The 25772-nt window shown below is 42.8% G+C and overlaps 1 protein-coding gene across 6 annotated transcripts in view; it reads right to left on the reverse strand.

Annotated features, from left to right (window-relative positions):
* Nucleotides 1-25772, reverse strand: part of MACROD2 (mono-ADP ribosylhydrolase 2) — a 987387-nt gene that overhangs the window by 521700 nt on the left and 439915 nt on the right. The window lies entirely within an intron of this gene.

Below are 25772 nucleotides of genomic sequence, written 5' to 3' on the forward strand. Positions count from 1 at the left end.
TTATAAACCAACTCTGCGACAAGTAGAGTTCTCTTTCTGTTCCTTCCTCTCTCTTAACCTTAAAGTGTTAATTATGCAGCTTGGTTTTGGTTTTTATTAAAAAAAAGATATCAGTCATCCAGAAATCCAGAAAGATTATATAACTTCCCACTAACTTTTGTGTGATTTACCTGAAATAATTAGTGCACTGGGAATTAAATAGCATAGTATTTTGGCTGGGATCCAAAGAACTGCTTTAGGCACATCCAAAAGCTTAGGCATGCCTGGTGGACCTTCTGATTTTCTTCCTTTGAACAGCAGACACCTATTCCAAAAAGATTTGGAAAAAAACCCTCAATTTCAAAATAGCTTTGCCATATGGAATAAGAGGCTGCTGTTTGAAAAGCATGTGTCTGAAGTTCATTTAGATGCATAAACCTAGTATTATTATTTTTTTAATAAATCCTGGCCTTCCAATTGATACTCCATCACAATCTACATAACGTAAGATCCTCTCTGTTACACTTAGGTAGGCAGGAGAGAGAGTTGTGGGAGTTTGGCCTTGATGGTTTGTTGTTATCATCTACAAAACTAATTAAAAAGTTAGGAAAAAATAGGACGTCAGCAGGGACTCTAAGTGTGTGTGTGTGTGTGTGTGTGTGTGTGTATAAATGAAGAAGGAATTACAACTCATGCAAGACCACAACTTCTGTGTGAGAGGCATCAAAGCCACCCAGAAGGTGTCAAAATAGTTTCCTACTCCCCTCACTGCTGCTAGTTGAACAGACTGTATAAATAAATCAGGCACCTGAGGTGGGCACTTCTCCATATACTGAGGAATCATAATGATGTTGCTTTACTTGAAACCATGGTTGCTTGCCACAAATTCACAATTATTCGAAGGAGGCACAAAACTAGAACACTGCTAATTACTACATGCTACCTTGCTTCATAGTTATTTCCAGCCTCAGCAATGGCACAGTCTGCCAGGTCTATATATAGACATCCCTTTTATTCATCTGATTTAGATTGCTAATGCATCTATGAGGATAGGGCTTATGTTCCACTTTCCGTAGGTTCAACGTCTTCCTTACACAACTTTTACAAACTCCAAGACGTAAAGATGTGTAAATACTGGTTGACTGCACACTCTTTGGCTGGGGTAGGTGCTTCCTTGCCTGGCCAGAACTCTGTGAAGCATGGAAATAATGCACACAGACTTCTTAATAGGTCCCCTGAGGAAGAAGCATATTTGGAGTCTTGCAGTCCATTATACTGCACTGAGTGAACTTAAGAGAGTTATTATGCACATTTTTATTTCCTCTAAATTACTGTGATACACTTATGGGTAAGTGTGATATACATATCAAACCATAACTTGTTGTCTGCTAGCAGTTTGAGTAAGATCAGAGGCTGCGAATGCTTGTGTTTTGTTTATTTTTTTAAAAAATAATATTTATTGCTTTTTGCACAATTTAAACATTGCAAAACCAAAAAAAACAAAAATAGAAACATACAAGCCAATAGGTAAAGGTAAATGTACCCCTGCCCGTACGGGCCAGACTTGACAGACTCTAGGGTTGTGCGCCCATCTCACTCAAAGAGGCCGGGGGCCAGCGCTGTCCGAAGACACTTCCGGGTCACATGGCCAGCGTGACAACGCTGCTCTGGCGAGCCAGAGCCGCACACGGAAATGCTGTTTACCTTCCTGCTAGTAAGCGGTCCCTATTTATCTACTTGCACCCGGGAGTGCTTTCGAACTGCTAGGTTGGCAGACGCTGGGACCGAACAACGGGAGCGCACCCCGCCGCAGGGATTCGAACCGCCGACCTTTCGATCGGCAAGCCCTAGGTGCTGAGGCTTTAACCCACAGCGCCACCCGCGTCCCCATACAAGCCAATACAATACAATAAAAAAAAAGGAAAAAGCACTACATAACACTAAACACATAACCAAACAAAACAATTTAAAACACTCAAACACTTTCAATGTCTTTCATTCACTTGTTTCGCCGACCTCCTCACACCTCCCCTTTTGTATTCTACTTCTGTCAAATGTTTCAGCAGTTCCTTTCCATCTCGAATGCTTGCGTTTTGATGTTCCTAGCATTTTTATTTGTGTGTGTTTTGAGGAACAGTACTCTAAGGAGAAAGGGGGGTCCAATTTTCTCTTGAAGTGTGACACTAACCACAAAGAAGGCTGAAGTTAAGGTCCAAATTGATTTCCCCAAAAGTTGCTTCTCTGCCTGGTAAGAAGCAATTAAAATAACAAGAGCATATTATCGACATGTTATGGCCTTGTAAATCTGCAAAGTCTGGGAGAATAGCCAGAGTGTAGCTTCCCAATCTTTTCCCAGACTCGTATCTGAAAAATAGTTTTTAAAATTCAATTGTCCCTCTTCCCTATTACTAAGCTTGCAGTGTATTAGGTAATTATCTCAACCTTTTTATGAAAGCCATCTTTTATTAGCATTGTGTCTCCTGTCTTCTTATTCATTAGCTTTCCACCTCCTGACACAGAACAATCACTTTGCCCCACCTCTTCCATCCTGGTTCAGTTTTAAATGCTAAATTTCCTTTGCTCAGAAGAGCAAAGGACAGACCACCTTCCCTCTTTGCCTCTTTAAAAGAGCATGCGAAGATTTATTTTCTTTCTTCCCTGCACTCACTTGTTTCTTCCTCAGAAAACCCCTGAGTCTTCACAACATGATCACATTTTAAAGTGGTCCACTACAGTGGCGTAGCGTGGGTTGTCAGCACCCGGGGCAAGTAATTTGCGCCCCCTAACCCGGGGCAAGGCAAGTAATTTGCGCCCCCCGCTGCACTATCCCTCCCCCAGATAGTCCCTCACTCTCTCTCTGCACCGCACACCTGGCACCCCCCCCTACAGTGGGCGGCGACCCGGCGGCTCAGATCGGATTCGCACAGCCAGCACTGCAGTGAGAGAGAATGAGCGAGCCAGGTATGGGCAGAGAGCTGCGAGTGCGAGCGCCCCCCCCCCCCCGATGTTGCGCCCGGTGCGGCCGGCCCCCCCTGCACCCCCCACGCTACACCACTGGTCCACTAGCAAAGTAAACTAAATAGCTAATGAGGAGGTCTTCATCTTGCATTCAGATTTTCAGATGATCAAATAAACTACAGAGAAAGCAACTTTTCAAATTATTTCCTTTTCAAACAGGTTATATTGAAAATGTAATAGGTGAGATTCAATATTGCACTAAAGTGACCGTTCTGTTATAAAAACATTTTGGCTTGTCAAATGGACAAGTCTCATTTGATATTTAACTGGTTCTTCCCTTTACCTGCAGCCTCTGGTAGTTAGTCAATCATGTGTGCTCCTCACAGAACAGTAACAATGCACTCACCATATTATCTTTGTTTTTCCAGGACAAACAACGCAGGAGGGAAATCTCCAGGCAATATATTGTACAAAGACAAAGTATATGGGGTCTAGATGTCTCTGGAAAGCTCACCTACAGCCCCTTAAGGTATAAATAATGCTCTTGCGGTCCCTTACTTCTGGTATAGATGGATGTACTCAGATTGTTACTAGCAAATATATAGCAAACCAATAAACAAAGCCCTTTGGTATAATCATGTGAAGTGTGTGTGTGTGTGTCCAACACAGCTTGCAGCTATTGGTCAAGTGCAAAACAGAAATAAAGGGAAGGTTAAAAAAAAACCCAGCTATGCAGTACAGAACACCACAAAATCTAGCAACTATTTCGGTTTGCAGAGCAGAGAAGCGGACCCGAGTTCACGCCACCCAGAACGCCACATTGATCACATTCAAATTTCCTAAAATAAACACACACACAACTATTATTATATAAAAGCGACATTTATTTTTTTAAAAAAGATAAAATCAAAGACAAAACACATGTAATTAATGCCAATTCATTATAAGGCATTGCCAAGTTCTAATTTTCAATGTTCTTCTTGCCAACTCTTTGCTGATAATCAGATAATGCTACATTCACATAGAGCCTGTGCAGTCAGGAGAGATTAATGTGCAAATAGACGATGACAAGTCATGTGAAGTAATTCTGCTAAATATTCCAGAAGAACTTATTCTAAAACTTGTCTGTGTGTGCATAATCAGAGGGAGAGATGGGAAGACAGGAGAAGCTACCTAAGTAACTTTTGATGTTGAAAACGTAGGTGAATTCCATAAAATGAATTATTTCTTATTCCAGCTGATCTTGCAATAAACTAAAATATGAATTTGCAAAGTGGAAACCAAAGGAAGACAAGTTTACTTCGAAATCAACAAGATGGAGAAAGTAAGCAGTAGGGTTGTGGGAACTTTTATAAATCAGGACAAGCGCCAGCTGTGCCGTCCTCTAAGACCTGCCGTTGATAATTCAACAGACCTTCCTACTTAGTTGCCTAGGTGGTTTGTGTAATCTGCATGATTTGAAAACACACACTGTTTAGCTACAATGGTGTTCTGCCGTTCAGGAGCTTCATGCAAAAATATTTAACTTCTATCTACCAATAGGACATTGCAATTTAAAGTTATTTGTTAATGGAAGTTTGCAAAATCACCCAGGAGAAATCCCCCAAACTGATTTTCCAAGTACAGGGATAAAGGGATAAAAGAGGCCACAAAATATCACACCAGCTAAAACTATGTATTTAAAAAAAGAAAAAAGAGAATATGCATCCAGTTCAATGAGTTTAATGAAAACATATCTGTAAAGCTATCACATATCCCACTATGAAAAACTGTGGCAAACATATAGGCACTGAAAGTTGATGAGCTCTTAAGGGAAAAATATAACAGTAATTGAAAGCAGTAAGACCATTGTATCAGTCCATTTTTGTCACTCTAGCATCATTGTAATAAACAGAAATTTATAGAAAGTGATAAGGAAAGCTGAGAAAATATAAGGAGCAACATTTTACAAATGAGAAAACTAATATCTGAAAAAGAATTCTGAAGTGCAAAATTAAATTGAAGTGTACATCTTGTAGATTACATAGAGGAGGAAAACTGTTTGTTTCCTTTACCATTATTTTAACCAACAACTATAGCAAAAGCAGTTCTTCCAGTTTTGCCAGATACATTTCAGGCAACTAATTAGCTATTTAATTTAGTTGTTATTTTTTTCCTAAAGCACAATGCTTAATTCGGAGCAGCCAAATAACTGAACGTTTTCTAAAACCCTCTCTTATACCATAATCTTGCTAGGCCTTACCTATTTTATTCAAGAAAGGTAAATAATAATTTGCAAAGCATTTTGAGATTAGAGAATGTATTTTGGATTTCAGATGATCTACTAGGATCATTCATCTTTTAAAACCAGGCTACATCTATAGCCACATATCCACCAAGTCTCTAGATCAGCCTTTCATGGAAGTCTCCAGACCAGCCTTTCCCAACCTCGGGGCCCCAGACGTTGTTGGACTACAACTCCCATCATCCCTAGCTATTAGGGCCAGTGGTCAGGGATGATGAGAGGTTTAGTCCAACAACATTTGGGAGACCCAAGGTTGGGAAAGGCTGCTGTGGACAGTTCTTGAGACTGTGGCTCAGTGGTAGAAGAAGGGGAGTGTGGTGGGTGTGATCCGCCCCGGGTGTCATCACTGAGGGGGGTAACAAAAATGAGTTTGTTTTTTAAAAACAAACAAACTGGGCTCACGTAACTTTTTAGTTCAGGCAAGAAATGTAACGAAACGTGGCTGGCACTGGGCACCACACCGCGGGGGCCAGCACTTACCACAGGGCATACAGTGTGCCTGAGCCACACGTCTCTCCTGGGAGTGATGTGGTAGCTTGGATGCTAGCAGGCTGGTGATGACCAATAGCTTAGCTAGTTTCAAAGGGTGATGAGACAAACTCTAATCTCTCCTTGAAATATTTGCACTAATATAAAAAGCCCTATACAGTGGTACCTTGGGTTAAGTACTTAATCTGTTCCGGAGGTCCGTACTTAACCTGAAACTGTTCTTGACCTGAAGCACCACTCAGCTAATGGGGCCTCCTGCTGCCGCCACGGCGCCGGAGCACGATTTCTGTTCTCGTCCTGAAGCAAAGTTCTTAACCTGAAGCACTGTTTCTGGGTTAGCGGAGTCTGTAACCTGAAGCGTATGTAACCTGAGGTACCACTGTACAAAGAATCCATCAGCATGTCTGTGCTCTCTCAGCACCAGTACAGAAAACAGCATCACACACAGAAGTGAAACTAAACTTCCAACAGTACTGAGACTTCCTGTCTCACACTCTCAGACACTCACATGATATAAACAACACAGTGCTACTCCTGGAGTAGGACGGATGGATAAAAATCCTAACACTTGCATCTGCCCACCAAGTCTCCTTCAGCCACCCTACAAGTGAGGTGGAGGAAAGGCTCTACACAGCTCACCCCGCCCCCATGGGTGGCTCACCTTGCCCCCAGCTGCAAGACGCGCCCGCTGCACTGGGCACCCCAGCAGCTAGCTACGCCGTTGCCGTGGCTTAAGCCCATGGCTAAAAGTTGGAACTGAAGTTGCAGCATGGGATTGGGGGGCAAATGTTTAGACCTTCACTCCTCACCACCACCACCTTTCCAGTCCAAATTCAGGAGCCCACCCCCAACACACAAGGTTTTTTTGTGAGATACAGTGATGCCAGCAGTTCCATTCACCAGACTCCAGTCGCATGTGTAGTTTGCCTTATGAGCAGGTTCATGAAACAGCAACATTAGTGACCTGACCAACGCTTTCTTTTTAGAACGACACTGTGGATGCTTAATGTGTTTCCTTCATAAATAGCTGCACCTCCAAAATGTTAAGGAACGATTAGTAATCTTGGCAAACAGTGGAAAGCAATTGCCGAGCAGTGAGCACATGTCGAAGAAGTTTTTTTAAAACTAATTTTCATTAGCCAGAGTTACAGATTCCAAGACAAAAATCTGACTTCAAACAAAGCAACAACAAAGCAATATACATTGCTTTAGGGGGGGGGGGGAATACCCTTGAATTCATCAGTGTCTTTTTATTCTGGAACATTCAATAAGCAGCAACCACCATTTGCCAGGATTTACCTTTAGAACAGAGGGAAATGAAGCATCATGGCCTAAGGTGGGCCATTCTGAAGTAATATAAAGCAGAAATGGGTGGCGAGGGATTTTAAGTATATGCTGAGGCAAGCCCTGGTTAGAACCGATCCTTCCATGACTATGGGCTTTTGCAAAAAAGGAAGGAAAAAAAATGCTTTTCCCAAGCATTATCTCTCAAGGCAGGGATTACTTTTCATATTGGAGCCCCAGGAGGGAAAACTCCGTTGTGGTAAGTCAGGGTTTTTGTTTGATTTTTGCTTTGGAGAGAATGGGCAGGAAAGCATTCACTCTCTCCCCCTTTCCTATGCTAAGCTTCAAATTCTGCCCCTCTCTGTCTACATGAATCCAGCAGTGACTGAACAGACTGACCCATGGGGCTTCCACCACAACATCTAGCTTGGTTTAAAGAACAATGGGGGATTATGTGGGCCATGTCATATCTCAAAGCCTCTTAAAGCTCTGTAAATGCCACAAGTAGAAGCTGATTAATAAACCTAATGAATAAATTGGTACTTTGTTTTTTTATATATATAATCAGAAGATAATTCCACCCTGTTTCCCAACAGCAGCTCATCTAGGGCTGAATATTAGCGCTGGTGATCAGAGGAATATCAAACAGCATCAGACAGTACCCTAAGCTGAGAGGGGAAACAGAATAATAATGAGATTATGTCAGTGTTTCTCACAAGCAGTTCAATTAAAAATGTGCAATGGTGATATACCATCAAGCTAAAAATTGGTTCTGCATGACTGAAGTTGAGGCCTACCTACTCTCACAGTATTTATACCCAATTATCGGGCTGTGACCCTTGACTTTCTTGCAAGGCAGGCAGCCAAAAAGATGCATTAAAACATGAGCTGAAAAACAGCCAGGTACCAAAATTCCTTCTACTGGAATGAACTCAATGCTACATTGAATTAGGTTAATTTGATGGAGTCCTATACACTGGGGATCTCTGACTGTCTCACCCTGATCCATTAACAGCATTGTTAACTAGGTTCCCAAATGCGCGTGCACACACACACACACACACACACACTGTGATAGAACTTAAAATTCCTATATTGTTTATGAATTAATGGACCAGGAATTAACTGTTTGTTTTAACATGGATTATTTCTTTGACTTTTATGGCTTTAGAACAACAGAACTAAAAATGTGATTTGGTGGCATCTGAAAAAAGTTCAAAAATAAGGACATTTTGTGGCCTCACTAAGATTTGGTTGGCTGTAAATTTTAATTGTTCTGGAAATGGAAGGGGAGTACTGTATTTTTCTGTCTATAAGACGACCCCATGTATAAGACATTTTGACATTATTTTTTAGGGGGAAAACCTAGTCTTATACACAGAAAAATATGGTAATTGGCAGCAGCCCCTACATAAGACTATTACAGAAGAGGGAAAGGAGGAGATGTAGATACCACCAGATCAGCTAAGAAGCCAGGCTCCTCCCGCCATCAACTGTCATCAACCACTACCGTGGTTTGGAGCAAAGCACTGGTTGAGCTCCCATTCCAAAGTGCCACCTCCAACATCTAGGCATGTGTCCAGGGGAGGAAGAAAAGTGAGTAAATGCTTTTGCTAGCACCCATTCCAAAGTGCTGTTGACACTCACCAGGCAAAAACGGGGTGATGTTAATGGTGATTTGAGCAGCACACAGCAACATCAGGGTGGGGGGCCGAGGGAACAGTGGGGGCGACAGCAGTACCAGGCAGGAACCCAGGTGGGTATTGGCCAGGGACCAATCAACAGCACCAGGCTGGGGAGCCCACTAATTCTGGCACCGGCCTTACCCTCAGGTGTCATAAGGTTGCTTCTGGACCTTTGAGCCAGCTACACAGGCCACAGAAAATGCCGACTGACTGCCCTCTCTTTGTTTTTGCATAAATGTGTCTCTCCTTCTGAAATCTATACAAGCACACCACAGCATGGATGCTACAAGCATAAAAGCATGTCGGCTCTTCCTGAGTAGCTTTCAGCTCCTACTCCAAGCACTACCTTGGGATGGGGCAGGGTGCATAGCGGTGTGAATAAGCAGTCTGCTAGTGCTTCCTTGACCCTGTGCTTGTCATTTGTATTGTAACAGAGCTGAAGCCCACAGTGATATTGGCTCCCTTGTGCCTTGGCAGAAACATAGCTCACTCCATCAGAAAAGATGTCTTAAGCTATCCCGCTGGCATCATTAATAATACGTTCTCATGTGGCAAAAGTAACAGCTTTTCTTATTACCGCTGATCCAGGATTTATTTTCCCTCAGACATCAGCAGAAAGTTATATTTCTTCTCATAAATGTGGTACAGCGTGTCTCAGGCAATGCAGTCACAATTGCAAAATGCATTATTGGTAATGAACACAAACAATATGGGAGCCTTTCTTCAGCTATATTCTTCATCAAGGCAGTAAAGAGTTTCCATATACTAGGATTACTGCTATTAGCCCTTCATTTCCAGTATTCACTCAGGGCTGGATCGCAACACGGAAATAAATGGGAGCGCTCTCATAAGATAACATCGATAACTGGGAAATGTTGGTTTAAAGTGGTGATGGATTATGTACACCACTCTCCAACAGATACAGCCTCTTCCATGCAGGTAGCTTGTGAAATATTTGTTGTCTCATGAGTTGGGGTTTGGCGGGTAATAACCTTTAGTGAGATGTCTACATACTAAAACCTCTTGCACCTTATTCAGGGGTGTCCTGTCCACTCCCCACCCCATCCTGCCATGCCCTGCCCCCCACTTCTGCTGTCTCTGAAATGCCCCCCTTCGGTGAGAACTGAGGCACTCCCCAAAGCACTGCTGCTCATCTTCTCCAGCTCTCACCAAGTTTGGCGACAGTTGGGACACTTCTCACTTCGCCACCTCAGGAGCAGGGAAGACAAGTGGCAAAACCGCGGCAATGAAATGTCTCCCTCTCGCTGATGTTAGTGGAGCTTTCTGGCAGAAACAGTGGGGCAGGCTACCCGAGGCAGGTGTTTTAAGTATTTCCACAGAAAATATTGAACTATATATTGCGGAGAAAATTGACTGTCAGGCAATTTGTCAACATACAATGTATGTGTATTAACCTATTTGGATTGTACACAGTGATTATGAACATGAATGGAAGGCAGCCCCTTTTTTAAAAAAAATAATAATCCGGGGGGGGGGGGCAGGAGACTCCTAAATATGTGATCTGTATTGTGTGGGACTGCAGGGGGATTGGTAGGGGAGAATCACCAGAAATCAGGTGGAAGAATCTGCTCAGAAGTTTTCTTCTCAAAATGTTTAGTTATTTACTTGCAATCAGCTGAGCTTTTAAGACATTGGAATATCACTTGGTTTCCTTCCAGCCATTTCATTCTGTTTATAGTTTCAAAAGGGTTCCGACTGGGAGAACAATGGCTTGGAATTGGGATTCAGAATCCCTGGAAACATATCCTAGAAAAGCATAGCAAAATAAAATATATTCAGACAATTAAACTAATGGTTTTCACTGCAAGCTCAGTTTGCCACTGGGGCTTGTGGAGTTGATGTGATGCTCTTTAACAACACACCAGCCTGCTCCAGCATGCTGCCCACCAGATGTTGGGAGTCCAACTCCCATCAGAAAACATGGCTAATGGTAACGGACGATGGGATTTGTAGTCCAACAACAACTGGAAGGAACTAGGTTGGGGAAGGCTGGCATAGATTTTCACATTATGTGAACGAATACTTCCACGTGGATAGTGTATATGTGACTGCTGAGAATGCTGTGCTGTTCTTAGTATTTATTTAATTGACAAATTTTCCAGCACTTAAATGCAGCACTGTGAGTGGAAATGGGGGGGGGGGGGGAGGCTGCCATCATGTGTGATCTAGCTGCGTAGAAGTAAGAGATTCCCTTTGAGTTCATACTAACAAGACTGTTAATACAAAAGTAGAAAAAATATCACATGGACATATTGGAACAAGACACTGTAATATATTAGAAAGGGGTTTAGAAGGCATCCTTACAGTATATGTAATGTAGAGATGAAACAACTTCTATTCAGTGCAGAGAGAGTACAACAAGGTTGTCCACAATTAGTTGTAATAAACACTAGCAATCTTCCTGTGCTTTAATATGCAGTGAGAAATAAATGATATAATCTTCTCTTCTTTTCTTTAATCCTTTGCTACTTCACAGAAAACCATGGTGCCATTCAGACTCCTTGGCTAACCCCTGAGCAATGTCCTGGTCATTCAAGAAGAATAATGGGATTGTGTGATATTTAAGCTGTGAAACTTTGATAGTTCTCTCTCTTTCCTCACCCCAATTTATACTGAACAAATGCAAGATGTGGAAGGAATATGAAATATCAGAACAGAGCCTTAATTATCTTATGATTAATAGCATCTTCAAATGAAGCAAATTATATCCTGCAATTATCACTTGAATGAAACAATTAATCTTTAATGCCTAACAAAAGGAGAGTAGCCTTCATGGATTTTTTTTCCTCCTTAAAAAAGATATATGTTGAACGTGGATGTCTGAATAATGTAGATAAACTGAAAGCAAGGCAGAGAATTTAAACAAAGCTCATGAAACACTCTCTAAATTTTTCTGCCAGTAGACATCAATTGAACGTGAAAGTACTGAAGTATAATTGCCTGCTTGTCAATTCTGACATTAAAATTTTCCTGACTCTTGAATGACAATCACCCACTTCCAACATTTTAATAAGTACTCATTTACTTATCCTTTCATAGATGTGCAAGGTTGTCAATAACTTCATGCTCTTCATGTGGAAGTAAAAATTCACCCAATCATGTATGAATAGTGAAACCTTTAATTGGTCCTCTGAACAAGCAACTAATTGTTACCAAAGGGCACTGTCTCCTATTCTGCTTAAATGTGTGTTTTGGTAGTTTGAAAGGGAGGTGGAAATTATTACAATATCTATTTTCTTCCAGCTAACAAGCTCAGTATCCCTCCTTTGAAGCTCTGTGGGTTTATTTTCATTGGAGACATAGAAATACAGCCCCAATTCAATGGCAAAAAAAATAATAATCTTCTGTTTATACATAGCTGCAGTGCCAATCAGCCGTCTAAAAAGGATTGCGCAAACAGAAGCCATTCTAACAATACTGCTGCAATTCGTACCATCTCAAAATACGAGATTTCCCTACGCTCGGCTTTTCCATCGGTGAAATGGAAGCAGTCGCATTCACTGCTCCCATTAAAAACTATTTACAGCAGTGTGATGATGTGAGAACAAATAATAAAGCCAAATATGCACAAAAGGTCAAATCTGTTTACTTTATACACCTACGTGCTCCTATCTGCAAACAAGAAAGTCATTCAGAATGGCAGCTTGCAAGCAGAGGACTGCATTCTTGCCAGCAGCAATACTTGGAGCTAGGATCCCTGAAAACAAGTGAGGGCAGAAGGTCCCCCATACTTCTCTTTTGCAAGTCATATTTTTATCATAGCCTTCCTTCAAGGAGTTCAGGGTGATATACATTATTCTTCCCCACTCTGCTCCACCTATCTTCAAAACAAGCCTGTGAGGCAGATTAGTCTGAAACACAGTTACTGGTCCCACGTCACACAGTGAGCATACACGCTAAATGAGGTCTTGAACTTCACAGCTCTAATTCCATGCTCTGAACACTCCATTGACAGATCTGGAGACACTTGTCAATGTATATATTTTTCTCTCCATAACCAACAATGGAAGCCTTGCACACGGTGGCTCTGTCCCATCCATCCATGCTCTCCGCTGTCTGTCTTGGGAGGAGATCCTGTTCTAAGCAAGGGCCCTCAATCCTAGGGGGAGCTTACACTCACAAAGCAGTGGCTTCTGATTAGATCTTGGGATGCCCCTATTTCCCCCGCTAGTGCTACCGCTGCCAAACTTGGGGAGGAGGCGGAGCTGGCGATTCTCCTGAGCGGTGATGGCAGTGGCAGCTGCACCTGTTGCCTCTCCAGGGCCACTGCTGCTGGCCTCCTCCCTTAGGCAGCTTGTAGCAGCTGTTGGAGAGCAGATGAGGAGGAGAGGCTGCCGTTGCCAAACTCTGAGGGGCAGGGTTGCCCCAGATGGGAAGAAAGGGGGAGCAGAGTACAAGGAGACTTGGAGTTGTTGTTTTTTGAATGCCTTTTGTTTTTTGAAGAGCCAGTGTGATGTAGTGGTTAAGAGCGGTGGACTCGTAATCTGGGGAACCAGGTTCGCATCTCCGCTCCTCCACGTGCAACTGCTGGGTGACCTTGGGCCAGTCACACTTCTCTGAAGTCTCTCAGCCCCACTCACCTCACAGAGTGTTTGTTGTGGGGGAGGAAGGGAAAGGAGAACGTTACCCGCTTTGGGACTCCTTCGGGTAGTGATAAAGCGGGATATCAAATCCAAACTCCTATTCTTCTATGTCTAATCTCACCCCTTTCTAAAATTTATTTATTGGTGTGTGTTTTGCCTTTTTGTAAAAACAAAACAAAACAACAAATTCAGGATTAAGGGGTTTTCTCAGGGCAGTGGAGGGCATGTGTGGTGTGTTCCATTGGTGTTGTGGTGGCGACACTCCTTCTTCTGATAGGAAATGCTCTGTGTGGGTGGGCGGCACAAAAATGTGGGACCGAGGAGGGTCAATTGGAGCACAGTCAGAAATGTCCCCTTTTCATCTGAGGAATGTTGGAGGGTATGAGAGAGTGGTCCACATGGATGCCCTGGGAGGGTCTACTTCTCCCCTCGCACATTATCAGTTTCACAAAGCAATAAATTGTGTTCAGTTTGTAATCCAGATCTAAATTTAGTGAAGGCAAATGGTAGGCCAGAAGACTTACCGGTAATTAGTTATCCTAGAAAACAGCTAACAGCTCCAGACTGCAATCCAGCAAGAAAAAAAACCTCTAAAAGCCCCCAAGACCACATGCTGACTAAGGATTCTTAAGAACTCAGTTTGAACACATCCTGAAGTGGACTGACCTGATCCGTAACTCTTGGACCAATTGTGCAGATTGAAATTAAGTTATCATTTGGATTTTGCACTTCACTTAATTTTACGATGTGGTTCTCCGAAGGCCGCCTTTTTAAAAATGAAAAAACCAATTGCCTTTCCTTTGCAGATAAAATAACCGCTCTAAACAACTAAGAAAGCCTGGCCACATCATCAAGGTGAGGCTACAAGGAGCCCAGGGAGTCATGGCATATTATTCCCCCCAGGGCAGTGAATAGAAAAAGAAAATGGCTGTATTCATGCACACAGGGGGCTAGCCAGCTCCATACCCCCTGCAAAGCTCCTGGAAGGAATACCACATCCTAACAGGCTGCCACTCCCAGGGGCACTTGCAATCCCATTGTGGATGCAGCATGAATTTTTAGTTGCCTGAAGAAGGTATTTTACTTTCTTGAAAAATTAAGAACAACAGACCTAAACACACACACACACACACACACACACACATCAATTTGGAAATGGAATGGTCTTAGGTAAGAACACAAATGAAAGCAAAATACATCAGAAATAGATTGATTCACCCATTCCTAGTTCTGCCACTGTTGCATAAAAACACATCTATTCTCTTCCATGTTCTTATTTCATTTCAAACAAAACCTTGCATAAGAGACATTTCAGGTACGTTAGACTCAGAGAGCATTTGGGCACCTTCACTGAGATCAGGAGGACTTACTCCTGTGCAGGTGGACTGCAGCTGGAAAGAAATAACATCTGAGCCACTTCTACCCAGAAATATGTTAAGAACATCTTAATAATTAGAACTACCACACTCTGTCCTTTTGTAATTTAGAGTTATTAATTAAAATGCCACTCACTTACATAGCAAACTCTGTGCATTTGCATATTTTGTTTAGAGCTGTAGCATATTGTCCAACATTTGAAAGAGAGAGAGAGAGAGAGATCTGTTCTTGGCAACAGGTTTCACAAAACCTGAACTTTCAATCATATCTTTCTTGCCTATAGAGGAGTGATGAGACAATTTATGCAACAGCAATTTAGCTATCAACCCCTGCCATTTCAGAATGACAGCATTATTTCACAAGGAAAAAAAGAAATAAAAAAGCAAGGGGGTGGATTAAAGTGATGAAATAAAGACACTTTGTTCATCTGAATAAAACATTTGTATTTCTGGTCTGAGAGGTTACTTGTCTTTTCAGCCAGTTTGATTTGCACTCCCTTCCCTTTGGGAATTTTTTTTCTTTTCAAGCGCATTAAGAGATATATATTTGCATAAGGCCAACAGAGGGTTCAGCTGATCTCCAAAACACAGGGTGACATTGCTGTGGAGGTAGAAGGGGACTTCTAAGGACTTTTGGAACTTCTTGTAACTAGTGATAAAATGTCACATATTGTTTTATTTGTGCAGCACTTGTACATTTGCTAATGTTTCGTCAATATAATTATAAGGTATATTATATTAAGAAAAAATGATTGAGCACTTCCATGCAAAGTAAACAAAATCCAAATAAGATCCAAAATTAATCTCCAGGTTTTTTAAAATATAAGATATTATAGCGTTTTTCCTGATTTCTGCTCTCTGGTTTACAAGGAACACGCGTACAGTGGTGCCTCGCAAGACAAAATTAATTCGTTCCCCGAGTTTTTTCGTTATGCGAGTTTTTTTGTCTTGCGAAGCACCACTGCATTTAAACACTGACAACAGTGGGGAGGGGTGGGGAGAAGCAGGACAGCTGCTGCAGCCGGTACCTCAGACTCACCCGTGCGTTGTGGCCACCGTGCGACGCGGCTGCTGGAGGGCGGCGGGGCTCAGGAGCGTGACTCCAGGGAGAGAGAGGCGCTGGCGGCAACGGCTCTCTGAGGGGAGCGCGCGAGGGGGGTGGGCAGCGTCGCGAGGCACTAACCGTCAGCCGGAAGGTGGGAGGGAGCCGGAGGAGCGGGGAAGCGAACGTGCGTGCGTTCAGTGACCGTCGCCATGACACGAGAGGCAGGGCCGTTTCGTCTAGCGAAGCAAGCCCTTAGGAAAATCCGTCTTGCGAAGCACCTCAGAAAACGAAAAACCCTTTCGTCTAGAGAGTTTTTCGTCTTCCGAGGCATTCGTCTTGCGGGGTACCACTGTATTCCACTTAGTGTCAGAGACGGAAGCAGCCTTTGCCCCTTACTCCCAGAGCACTTTGGTACACGCAAAGTTCACACACAGACTGAATTAGTCACAAGTAGTTCAAGACTGTAATATATAGTCCAATCTGAAGCCAGCAATATATATATATTTCCTTTTCTCTTCCCCCACCTCCGTTGGTAATCTAGCCTGTTGAAGAAATTGGGAAGAGGTGGTGATATGGAGGGAGAGCAGGAACTAGCCAGTGACAGTGAATTGAGAATGAATCTGCATCCTGCAGACATGAAGACTTGTGATTTCCTGGAAAAGATATTATCAAAGGCCAGCATCTCTAAGTGCTAGCTGATCTACTATTCTGTAATTGCTCAAGGAATCATAGTACTGTGGAGTTCGAAGGGACCCCAAGAGTCATGTAGTCTAACCCCCACAAAGAAGGAATCACACCTAAAGAGTCCTTGACAGATGGCCACCCAACTTCTGCTTCAAAACGTCTAAGGAAGGGGAATCCACCACCTTCTGAGCTAGTCTGTTCCACTGTTGAGCAGGTCTTACTGTCAGAAAGTTCATCCTAATGTTTAGTCAGAATTTCCTGTCTTGTGATTTGAATCCATTGGTTTGGGTCCTACCCTCTGGAGCAGCAGAAGACAAGCTTCCTCTATCTTCCATCTGATAGCACTTTAGTCATCTGAAGGAGACTATCATATCATCTCTCAGTCTACTCCAGGCTAAACAAACCTAACTCCCTCAAGCATTCCAGATCCTTTATCATTTTCGGTTGCCTTCCTCTGCTTTTCAAGAATATCAATTTTCACATTCAGCTAGTCAGAGTGCTGTAAAATGTTCTGAAAGGTCAATATCCAACTGACATTTTGTGCCAGCTATACATCGATCCTTTAAGGGCATGTGGACTTAGTAAACAATGCTTAATAGCACCTTTCAATTGTTATTTTGCCACATTTAACTTACTGTACATTCATAATAACACAAATATACTTTTTATGTATCCCTGTTTAGAAACTTCTGGGGTAATCTAGCCCTGTCACAACTTGCTCCCTTGAAACTGTATTAGATTTCTTGTGGCCTAGGAAAAAAGACCTACAAATAGGGAAAACATGGTGAAGAAACCTCTTTCTATCAACCCAGTTTTTCGCTGAGAACTTAAAAGGCCACTTCTTGAATTTACTATTATGCATAAAGTTTAGGACAGCGAGCATCTCACAGGCGTTCTTCACAACAGTGTAGTTTGCCTACTAAGGCCCGGGGGCCGGATCCAGCCCAATCGCCTTCTAAATCCAGCCCGCGGATGGTCCTGTAATCAGTGTGTTTTTACATGAGTAGAATGTGTCCTTTTATTTAAAATGCACCTCTGGGTTACTTGTGAGGCATAGGAATTCGTTCATTCCCCCCCCCCCAATATAGTCCGGCCCCCCACAAGGTCTGGGGGACAGTGGACCGGCCCCCTGCTGAAAAAGTTTGCTGATGCCTGGCATAGACCTCCAGGAGTGGTTTGGCACATGGCATACCTCAGAGGGAGATGAGGGCAAAAGTTGGGAAATACAGTGGTACCTCAGGTTAAGAACTTAATTCGTTCTGGAGGTCTGTTCATAACCTGAAACTGTTCTTAACCTGAGGTACCACTTTAGCTAATGGGGCCTCTCACTGCTGCTGCCGCACGATTTCTGTTCTCATCCTGAAGCAAAGTTCTTAACCCGAGGTACTATTTCTGGGTTAGTGGAGTCTGTAACCTGAAGCGTCTGTAACCCGAGGTACCACTGTAATGAGAGAAGAGGAGAAGGAAGTGGATAGCCCAAACCAGGTGTTCACTGAGAATAGCAGATAAGAGAACTCAGAGGCAACTGTAAAATAACAGCCACCATCGGAGGCAGCAGGAGGAACCAGTTCAATATGGCAGTGGCGTAGCGTGGGTTGTCAGCACCCGGGGCAAGGCAAGTAATTTGTGCCCCCCCCCCCGCTGCACTGTCCCTCCCCCAGATAGTCCCTCGCTCTCTCTCCGCACCACACCGCACGCCTGGCACCCTCCCCTCCACAGTGGGCGGCGACCCGGCGGCTCGGATCGGATTCGCACAGCCAGCACCGCAGTGAGAGAGAGTGAGTGAGCCAGGTAGGGGCAGAGAGCTGCGAGTGCGAGCGCGCCCCCCCCCCAAGATGTTGCGCCCAGTGCGGCCCCCCCTGCACCCCCCACGCTACGCCACTGCAATATGGAAGTAACGGAGAAGGGGGGTGGAGCTTCACTCGGGGCAATGTTAGGCATTACGGTGCATCTTGAATTTGTCTCTGCAAGAAGAATGCAAGAAGGAGTGGCAGATAAATTAATGGACTACGCAGAATTGGATAAGATGACAGGGAGAATTCGAAACCAGCGGGACCAGAAATTCTTGGAAGATTGGAGTAAATACACAAGTTATTTGAAAAACGATTGTAATCAACTGACTACACTTGTAGGATTACAAGTTTTGTAAGGAGAACCATATGAAATATTACAGAAAAAAATTATGAGAATGGATTATTAAAAGTAATAGTTAAGATAATGAAATGCAAGATTAAGAGATGAAGCTCGAAAATCACTAGACGTGGCTGATGGAAGTCCTAGGCTTATAGCCAAAATGTTGTATAAGATGAGAGGAGATGTTATGTTCTGTTTGGAAAAATATATGTAAAATTTAATAAAAATATGCTTTAAAAAGGGGGGGGGGGAGAAAAAGTTTGCTGACCCATCGTGTAGACTCACCCAAGGGTCTGTAAGATGTGAGTTGACATTTAGTGGTGAAGAGGGGTGAGGATGAATTAAACATTTTTGTTATCAGTAATTTTTCCTTAAACCCACAGTAGGCTGATGTGTAGGTGAGTAAACAAGCTTATCTCACCCTGATGTCGCTGTAGCACTGGTAGCTTCCTATGTTATGTATGAATGGAGATATAATTGAACAACGGAGGGAGGCCAAATAAATGACCCACTTTTTCTGCTTCTCTGTAATGTATGAATCACACGAGGCTGGCGGTTTTTTTTTTAAAGAGGATCCCCTGAAGAAGGCTCAGAAAACTGGATACAAATGAGTCCACTAAGTGCAGGTGCATATGTTGTAAGTTTGAAGCAGAACTGTATGATGCAAATGATACAGCATTTCAATGTTTTCAGTTGGCTCAAAATGCCTTAGTTCAGTCCTGTAGGAAAGAGATTCATTTGGTTCCATTCTTTAAGTCCTAAGTACAAGGATATTAGGATGCTGTGAACATTTAATAGTGCGTCCTGCAGCACAAGCTGAAGTGATTCACTGGATGACACAGAAAGATTAAATACATGCAGCACTTCATTAGAGTTGCTCTCATCTGTGGTGTACTTTTTAATTTTAAAATTTGTACAAGGACAGCAAGGCCCAAATGATGTATTCTGCAGTGCCGCTATTAGAGATAATTTATATCTCGAAAGTGTGACTTTGCCAATGTAAACAAATCTGAAGGAAAGCTGGCAGCGAGGATGCCAATTTGTATACTGAAGGCTCATCTTACACCGCAATATGCAGGCACACACCAGCTTATCTTGTAAAATCACATACTGCACATAGTGCTGGAACTAATTTAACAAGATTTGTGGCTCTGAACACATGGGGCACTCAAAATGAGAACAAAAAGTAAGTTAGAACATCTGTGTGTATATGTATGTGTTTGTGTTTGAACGCTGTGTTGTAAAAAGATTCTACCTACTGTAACCGCCAAGAGAGTCACTAAGCAAATCTGTCAGAACAATCCCATTTGTCGTGATATTTTGAGGAGCATAACACCTGCCTTAACTGGGAGTTCTTTAACATAAAGCACATCAGAGAAAAGTAGATGGATGTCAAGTGAGTGCGCCCTTATGCTAACATCAATACATGTTCCACTGACACATGTTCCCTTATATGGGGAAGCAGGCAAGTCTGCTCTTACAGAGCTTATTGGCTGCGATCCCTTAACAGCGTAACATCTTGCATATACAACACTATGGCTAGCAGTGTATAGAAACCTGGTATGCTAATTTATCTCAGCATCAGCTTCAGGTCCCCTTTGGTGTTGGAAGATAGACTTTATTCTCCATGGCACTCTAAAAGGCAGGTCCACCTGGCCCAGTTGCAGCTTATGATGTTCTACATGTTCAGCTGAGCAAAGACTATTCTGTTTCAGAGAGCTCTTGGGGAATACAACCCTTTGATTGTTGTATGTGGTGGCCGCCTTTTAAGACTGCTCCAGTTGGATACACTCTCTCCCCAGGAGTAATTCCCACTCAACTCGGAGGACTTACTTCTGAGTAGACAAGTATAGGACTGCATCCTTACACTTCTAGTCTTTCTAAATATTTTATATTGATTTCATTTATATTTGATGTTGTTCTACTTACTGTCCACAAATCATTGTGCATTGATTTATTTTGAACATAAGCTTCCTGGTGCATTGTTAGGAATATAGGAACTGCCTTACACCAAGTCGGACCATTGGTCCAGTTCGCTCTGTGTGGTCTACACTGACTGGCAATGGCTCTCTGGGGTTTCAGCCAGGGGTCTCTTGAAGACCTAGCTGGATAGGCACTACATTGGGCTTGCCGATCAGAAGGTCGGCGGTTCGAATCCCCGCGATGGGGTGAGCTCCTGTTGCATGGTCCCTGCTCCTGCCAACCTAGCAGTTTGAAAGCACGTCAAAGTGCAAGGAGATAAATAGGTACCGCTTTGGCGGGAAGGTAAACGGCGGTTCCATGCACTACTCTGGTTTTGCCAAAAGTGGCTTAGTCATGCTGGCCACATGACCCGAAAAACTGTCTGCGGACAAACGCCGGCTCCCTCATCCAGTAAAGCGAGAAGAGCGCCTCAACCCCAGAGTTGTATGTGACTGGACTTAACTGTCAGGGGTCCTTAACCTTTACCTTTAACAACACTATAGTTACTGAAAAGCAGGGTGGATTAAAATCTATGATAAAAAAATAAGATATTTTTTTTTAAAAAATCGGATTTTAAAAATAAAATACTTTTGGAAGAAAAATCTTTCTAAAGACGGTTTTCTATTTAAGTTACATTACAGTCCAAAGGCTATTCATCAGGAAATAAGGATTTGTTTAAGTTTTTCATGTGTGCTAAAAATCAGCTAACAATCTCCTTTCCTGCCTCCTCTTTATTAACATGCTTTGCATGTAAGCCCATTCAGAATCAAAAGAAATCCCTGGTCAGTTTGTGCCATGCTTCTTCACTCAGTACAAGCAGCTGATGTGCGCCCTCTCCAATGCTGAGGTGTCCTCTGACCTTCCTTCAGCTACCACCATTTATTTATTTTTTAGCTCTTTGGCAGGGTCAGCTAATCCAGCTTGAAAGACATCTTGGATTCGGTGGACTGACTTGCTTAGAGAGGGCCACTAAGCTCTGCTTATCACATGCTTCATTCAGGAGCCTGGTGCACATATAAAAGCAAAGTTCATTAAAAAGATCCAAACAAGTACATGCATGGGGAGAGAGACTCATTACAGCACAATGTTCCTCCCCATACAACTACCGTGCAATAGGTTTTAAAACAAAATTAGTCTGGCAGGTCTGGAAAACATTTATAATTGTGTCTTGTAAGAAACAGAAAGTAAATTTCCCTAAAGAGGAAGCAAAATATAATGGATCATGAATTGCTTTTCCCTCCCCTTGATATATATGTTTAATACACCCAACATACAAACTCTCTCTCTCTCTCTCTCTCTCTCTCTCTCTCTCTCTCTAGTCAAATTAATGTTCGGATTGATATTTTTTTAAGGCCAATTGCTGACAAAATTAAAGCAAAGCAATTTATATTTTCTCTGTGCCAGACACAGCAAACAAAAATATTGCATAATATTCCGCACGGAAATATCTAGTGCAATTAAGCTTGGGACAACACATCACTTTCAAGCTCAGACAGGTGTGAGAACATTTTCCATACAAGTCTTAGAAGGGGTCAATGGGATACAAAGCTGTTCTTCTATACTGATATGAGATGGCAGATGACAGGCTGTGCCAAAGGACATCAGAGGCAGCGCCCCTTTGACACTCAAGTCCTCTTCATGCATGCAGTTAGAATGGGAATAGACAGGGCAGGCTATCCTTTTTCCATAGATGCCAACGTATCATCAGCATCGGTGTGAAGGGGATCTATGCACATACAATTGTTGTAATAATAATAATAATAATAATAATAATAATAATTTATTATTTATACCCCGCCCATCTGGCTGAGTTTTCCCAGCTACTCTGGGCGGCTCCCAATCAAGTGTTAAAAACAGTACAGCGTTAAATATTAAAAACTTCCCTGAACAGGGCTGCCTTCAGATGTCTTTTAAAGATAGAATAGCTGCTTATTTCCTTCATCTCTGAAGGGAGGGTGTTCTACAGGGTGGGCGCCACTACCGAGAAGGCCCTCTGTCTGGTTCCCTGTAACCTCACTTCTTGCAATGAGGGAACCGCCAGAAGGCCTTTGGCACTGGATCTCAGTGTCCGGGCTGAACAATGGGGATGGAGACGCTCTTTCAGGTATACAGGACCGAGGCCGTTTAGGGCTTTAAAGGTCAGCACCAACACTTTGAATTGTGCTCGGAAACATACTGGGAGCCAATGCAGATCTCTCAGAACCGGTGTTATGTGGTCCCGGCGGCCACTCCCAGTCACCAGTCTAGCTGCCGCATTCTGGATTAATTGCAGTTTCTGGGTCACCTTCAAAGGTAGCCCCACGTAGAGCACATTGCAGTAGTCCAAACGGGAGATAACTAGAGCATGCACTATTCTTGCGAGACAGTCCTCGGGCAGGCAGGGTCTTAGCCTGTGTACCAAGTGGAGCTTGCAGGGCTTTCTCCAAAGCAATAGAAATGATGATCAACCAGCGTTTTCCATGCCTATGGAGAGAGCCCTACATGTGTAAGCCTCTTTCAGTCTGAACCAATTGTGCACCAGTGCCGCGGGCAGTGAATGTGTCAGAATCTAGGAGGCAAGGCTAGCTGGCGCATTTTGGAGAGCCCCTTCACACATTCACTACCAAATGACTGAACAGGGATCCATTCAGTTACATTGTAATCAGTTTTTGCAAAAGGAGCTTTTTTAAAACTACTGACGCCTGCTTCTTAGGAGAAAAGTGATGACAAACCTAGACAGCATCTTAAAATGCAGAGACATCACCTTGGCAACAAAGGTCCGTATAGTTAAAGCTATGGTTTTCCCAGTAGTGATGTATGGAAGTGAGAGCTGGACCATAAAGAAGCCTGATTGCCAAAGAATTGATGCTTTTGAATTATGGTGCTGGAGGAGACTCTTGAGAGTCCCATGGACTGCAAGAAGAACAAACCTATCCATTCTTAAGGAAATCAGCCCTGAGTGCTCACTGGAAGGACAGATCCTGAAGCTGAGGCTCCAATACTAAACAACAACAACATAGAGGGTCTTAGCAAGGTGGTGCTTCCTCAACTTTTAGGATTTTGTATCCTTGATTTTAATCTTTGTTCTTATGAGAAAGTAAAATTCCATTCCTATTACCTGCTTGTGAAAATATTGCTAATGCATTTTTTGGCATTACAGGCATCGGCTGGCTTTAAAAAAAAAAACAGCTGGAAAATACAACATATTCTTTATTTATTGCTTTTTTTTAACCTCAGTTTTGTGTTGTTTGTTTCTGGCATCTACACAGCGACACACATGCAAGATTATATACTGGGATGAGAAGCCTTCAGCCCTCGAGATCTTGCTAAACTACATCTCCCATCAACCCCAGCCAGCATGGCCAATAGTGAAGTCCAACAACATCTGGAGGCCCTGCTCTACATATAATGAAGAAGGCCAAAGCTCTGTCTTGCACTCTATTTTGAATACAGCTTTTATGCCAAGCCCAAGTAAGAGCTGCTGTTTAATAATCTTGGTTTCTATTAGTTATGACCATACTTTCACGACCGTCAAGTGTCCCTATTTTCCTGGGACATTCACGGAATTACAGAAGCTATCTTGGCTTCTGATTTCATTCAAGAATGTCCTGTTTCCCCCCTTTTGGTCATGAGGGAGGCACTTCTCCACCAGATCGGAGGCGGCAGACATGTGCAACATTCTTGCTGGCCACTTTCTGCTGCCGCCAAATCCACCACCACTGCCATTGCCACTGCCATGGTGGCATGAGGTGTGGCGCAGGTGGAGAAAGCAAACAAGGAGGAAAGGGAGCAAGCAGCTGCCAGGTAGGGACTGCAGTAGGTGGGGCAGCCAGCTGATTCACATGTCCTTTGGTGCCATGCTCCTTCCTGAGCCAGCTGACTCGCACAGCAGCACACCACCAAAAGACAAACATCCATATTTTCAGCTGAAAAATGTTGGAGGGGTATGTACTTTAGTTACTATTTTTGGAACATCTCAGCTGGAAATAATTGGGGTTGCCAGTTCTGACTTGAGTTATTTGTAACTTCTAAAATTGATGTTAAATTCTTAAAAAGAACATAGAACACAGGATACTAGGCCCTTCCCTGAGAGGATCAAATGTGGAGAGTCCAACCTATACACAATATGAAGCTGCAATCTGAGCAGCAGAACAATTTCCCCCCTGCAGAGCTAGGATGGAATCCCATGCAAAATATCTGTAGATAAATATGTGTACGAAGCACTGTAATGTTTGCTCCATGCATAAAGTGGAGAACAGCCTAGATTGCCAAAATGTTTTTTTAAAAAAAAAACCAATTATACAGTCATAGAGTACAATAGGAACAAAAGATGTGAATTCTGACAGCAAGCCTCCCTTAATTTCAAAAATGCTAAGAGAGCCCATTTGTTCTAGTCTAATCAAGCAATTTAATACCTCAATAGGCAACTAATTGTAATTAACAAAGCTACCGCAGAATCCCTACACACTTGCAAATTCAGGTTCCTTTGCCTTTTTGAAGACACTTTGGCAAATATTTTCTCAGGTACGTTTATCTCTCTCTAAATAACTGAGACAACTAGCAGAGTTGCCTCTTCCATTTAGAGTGGTTAGTTGTGAGATTAGGACCTGGGAGACCAGGGTTCAAATCGCCATTCAGCCATGAAAGTCACAGAGGGACCTTGTTTGCAAATTTGCAGACGTATTTGGCCTCATTCACATATCATTGTACTGTGGGTAGCTTTATTGTACAGATATAAAAGGCGGTGCATAAATATGCCCACGCTAAATGGGTTCAACTAAACATAAATGTGCTCCAAAGCTATACAGAATATACGCTCCAGAATGATGGATATATTCATGCATAGCAGGCAGTGTGTGATGAAACTGAACTGAAAATAAACAGCACACTCTATTTCTCCCAACATCTGCAAAGCCAATTTTAAATTTCCTAAATTAAACAGATGTATCAGCATGGAGCTTCCAAGGCCTTGGTGCATACTGATGAGAAAGCATTTCAGTTTCTGAGATCTCGAGGTAAAGATGCATATATTTCTCTACTGGCACTGCACAACAGAAAAAGTCTGGGAAACTGGTGCTTTTACTGTAAGGATATTCACTTAAGAAATTTGTCAGCAATCCAAGCACGATATGGAATTTCCCCTAAACCAGTAGTTTCACGTATAACATTATGGACTTCCAGACTACTGCATCATAAGATTAATAATTTCTGTAAAATATGTGTTGCTGGTATACCATGTCTCCTTGCCAGCAGCAATTAACAGCTAACAATAAGTGAACCAACAAATATTGCCAAACACACACACACACA

Source organism: Podarcis tiliguerta (assembly GCF_965153285.1).
Source record: "Podarcis tiliguerta genome assembly, chromosome: 3".
NCBI classification, from domain to species: domain Eukaryota; kingdom Metazoa; phylum Chordata; class Lepidosauria; order Squamata; family Lacertidae; genus Podarcis; species Podarcis tiliguerta.